Source organism: Clarias gariepinus, chromosome 2, assembly GCF_024256425.1.
Source record: "Clarias gariepinus isolate MV-2021 ecotype Netherlands chromosome 2, CGAR_prim_01v2, whole genome shotgun sequence".
Lineage (NCBI taxonomy): Eukaryota > Metazoa > Chordata > Actinopteri > Siluriformes > Clariidae > Clarias > Clarias gariepinus.
Window position 1 is genome coordinate 912,501 of NC_071101.1, and position 4,401 is coordinate 916,901.

Sequence of the window (4,401 nt, forward strand, 5' to 3'; positions counted from 1 at the left end):
TGCTGTGTGCTTAATAAAGTACTCCCAGCCATTGCATTGAGTAGCAAATAGGCTCACTCGTCTCTCCAGCATTCTTCCCGGCGTAAAAACGTTACAATATATATATATATATATATATATATATACACTACCATTCAAAAGTTTGGGGTCACTTTCTAACTCCATGATGGTTGCAGATGTTTATTTCTTTCTACATTGTAAAGGAATGCTGAAGGCGCCAAAAAAATGCATTAATCTCCTTTGAACAGTTAATGGTGAGATGTTTCTGCTACTTCTGCTCTGTAAAGACTTCATAACGCCTCTAATCTGAGGTGCTGGTTGTTAATTGGTCATTTTTCAGGCTGATAACTCTAAATGAACTTCTCGTCTGCGGCAGAGGTAGGTTTTGGTCTCGTCCTCCTGGGACGGCCTTCATGAGAGCCAGTTTCATTATGGTGCTTGACGGATTTTGCAAATGCACTTGACAATACTGTTCTTGCAAGAACTATTACAGAAAGGCCGACCTCTGTGTCTTAAAATAACAACTAACTGTTGTTTTTCTTGTTGTTACGTAATTACCTAATTCCATATGTGTTATTTTATAGTTTTGAAATCCCCAGTATTGTTGTAGAATGTAGAAAATAAATCACTAAACAAAAACAAAGAAATTTGCAAGTGACCCCAAACTTTTGAACGGTAGTGTGTGTATATATATATATATATATATATATATATATATATATATATATATATATATATATATATTTTTTTTTGTAGTTTTGCCAGCTGCTATGTAATGCTGGTGTTATTTTATTTTAACTCCTGTCACCTGTCTCCAGTCTTTTATAATTATTAATAATTCACTCTAAGCTGCATGAATGGATAAATGGAGAGCCGTGATTTTTGATTCTTTACTATAAACATAATTCTCCCACAAGACTCAAGGTTTTTGCACTTATTGCATTACATTTTAGCAACCCTTTGTCTTCTCCTCCATATATAACTGATACGACCTTTATTTAAAGCTAAAAATAAAGCTTTAAATAAAATTTAAAAATTGAAAACCTTTAAAAGTATTTGTGAATATGTACATATGTGAATTTATGAATATTAATTTTTTTTATGCACGTTTATTTTTTACATGCACACATATGAGGAATTCAAGCCAATAATAATGAAAAAAAAAAGCAATCTGGCTGCATCGGCTAAAGAAAGAGAGTTGGCTTGGCAAAAAATAACGGACACATTTAACATCACCTCCCCTTTTATTATAATGCTAAATAATTAAACACCCCTTCCGCATCCTTTTGGCTGTTAAATGAAAGCTACGGTTAGGGTTAACCCTAACCCTAACCCTAAGCCTAGCCAAGTGAAAATCCAACACAAAAACATCCTGCAAAAAGATAATATTTAATTACACGATCACTGAACTATTTATTAAACATGATTTGGTATATTATTTCTGTCATGGAGCTAATAGAAAAAAGGTTGAAGCCCGTCTAACTGGCGGGGGATCTTAGTTGTATTACTTTACATGTTTTTTCTGCATTATTGTTTTTTTCTTTGATAATATTGAGAATTCTATGGGTTGTATTTTCTTATAGATACTAATAGAGGGATTGTATTATTGGACCTTACAGTCTTTCACAGTTGTAAGTGTTTTGTTGTCAGGTACCTTTAGTTGCTTTTATTTTATTTTTTGCCAGATAACGTATACTTGCATATTTTTACTGAAGGATGAAGATGTAGAGACCACATGTGCTGTGACAGAAGTGGACAATGCTGGTAGATCCACTGAGGTCGGATGCATAGTATTATAATGCAGCGCCCCCTTTTCACATTAGAGTAACAAACTGTCATTGTTCTTTCACAGTACATACCTGGGGATTTACCCACGGATGAAGGTCCTTCAACCTCAATGCATGATCTAATCAATGTAAGAATTTGTGTGCAGTTGTCCATATTTTAATTATATTGTCTGACAGAATCTCAATTATTTAATTATTTTTAATAATAAATCCTAGTTTCCTTCCTAGTTGCCAGTAAAGGATCTGTATAAGGTCCATCTTCAAAAACAAATAAGAGAAAGTGACATGGAGATGGACCTTAAATGGGAGAGAAAAGGCTATCCATTAAAAAAGCAACACTAGAAACTGAATTACTGGAGCGTCGCCTTAAGGTGAGAACTTGTGCGTATATTAATCTGTTGCATGTTAAAAGTGTTGTGTATATAAAGCAATGTCATTAAAAAAACAACTTTTATTTCATTTTACTATCATTGTTTTTTAGGAAATAAAGAAATGAACTGAGCAGCAGACCAGTGCAAACTATTTAATAAAAGTTATTTTGACAAATCCTGTCTTCCATCACTTCCATGTTGTGTGCACAAATCTGTAGAGGTTCCTCTGGGCCTCTTCTTCAATACAAGGAAGGTGTCTCTCTCCTCTTATAATGGCAATGTGGTGAAGCACAACACAAGCCACTATGATGTCTCATGACATCATAGACACTGAAACCTAGACTTGAGGATCCCTATGGTCATCTCCACCTCGGCCCGTGTTCGGCTGTGAGCCAGGTTAAAGCGTGTCTGTGATCCAGGTTCAGGGTAGGGGGTCATTAAATAGGGCAGACAAGGGTGTCCTCTGTCCCCCAGCAAGTAACCATTGTAGTGTCCAGTAATGATTCAAGTGTACAATACAAATATAGTAAAAAAAAAAAAACATTGTATAGAGCAAAACCCTGCTGAAATGTCTGGCATAATGATGACTTGTGGAGAATTCTGGCATCATGTACAGATCCTGGCCATTTTCCTCTATCATTAGTAATGATGTGGGTTGCCTCACATATTAAAAAAAGAAAATGAATTTAATTATTTTAACAAGGCAAAAAATTAAGAACACAAAATTAAGTTGTTACCTGAACATTGATACTATGAATAGATTTCCTATTAACATCGTCTCCCTCATTTATTAAAGGAGCTTTAATAGGAATGTGTTTGACATCAATGCACCCAATTACATTTAGAAACCCTGGAATAGAAAGTCATATATGGAAGGATTAAGTGTGTGTGTGTGTGTGTGTGTGTGTGTGTGTGTGTGTGTGTGTGTGTGTGTGTGTGTGTGCAGGATGAATACATGTATACAGTAGATATAAATAGTTTGACTACGTATTAAATATGTGTCATCGATTTTACTATAAAGGACAAACCTGTCACTCTGTGGAATTCCTCCAATAACACACAGAGGTTTATGGCCAGGGAACTGTACACATGTGTGTAAGAAGTGTTTAAGTGCCAGACATACAGTTGCCTTTCCCACATGCTCTACACCACACGCCCCACATTGTACAAAAAAATGCCCTGATGAAAAAAAACGAAGTGCTTTGTACAGAATGTTTTCTAAGCCCAGACCCGCCGTCTGTGACATTTACAATGTGCGGTTTCAAGAGATGTGTTAAGTAAATTAACGATTCCATTGAAAACCAATAACGCTCTTTCAAATAATCATTAGTAAATAAAAAGACATCAATAACCGGTTTTATAACTCTCTCCCAACAAAAACCTCGTATAATTTGTGCCTCCACGTCCACGGGATCATCATCAAAAGGGCCGCTATGCTCAATAACCTTCTGAAACAACCTGACCCTGGAACATAACCTCCTACCGAGCAGGTCATCTTCAGAGAGTCAGTTGCTATGGTTACATACATACCCAGAAAGTTACCCACGTTTTTGGAACCGGAAGTTGAGGTTATCCACTAACTTACTCCTAAACTTACCCGGGTCTGTCACATAACCTGCTTTCTGGAAACCCCCCTGGAATACCCCCCTGGAATACTGATCTGTGTGCGGGGAGTTTGAATAAACCCCCTGTGCTTGTCGGGTTTCCTCTTGGTACGAGCGTTTCATACCAAAATCGTTACCAAATTGCCCGTATTGTGTGAATGTGTGTGTTTGTGCGCTCTTGCGGTTTTAATCAAACTTCATTTAAGAAAGGTTTTACACATCACACGACACATATACATGGTTACAAATGCTTCATTTTTACACTGTTAATTACACTGATATGTAAAAATGTTTTAACATTTATGCCGTATATGCAAAATTATACAAAGTACTACTGATACTTACATTACGTTACATTAGAATTTATATTTCTATCAGGTCTCGCGGATGCTTATTTGCTGTTTGGATGTATGATTTATTTGGTATAAAATGTAATCACGCATTTTATATATTTTTAAGAAAAAAAAGTACTTCTCCTCCTCCAACTATTATTTAAAGGAAAAAACATCATATTACACGACCGTTGGTCCTAGTCCCGCCTCCTCGCCTGGTCTCAAGTAGGTCCTCTGGAGGCAAATAAATAGGTCATCGTTGAATTCTAAGTGCTAGTCTGTTGTTTAACTTTGCGGAAATAGCACG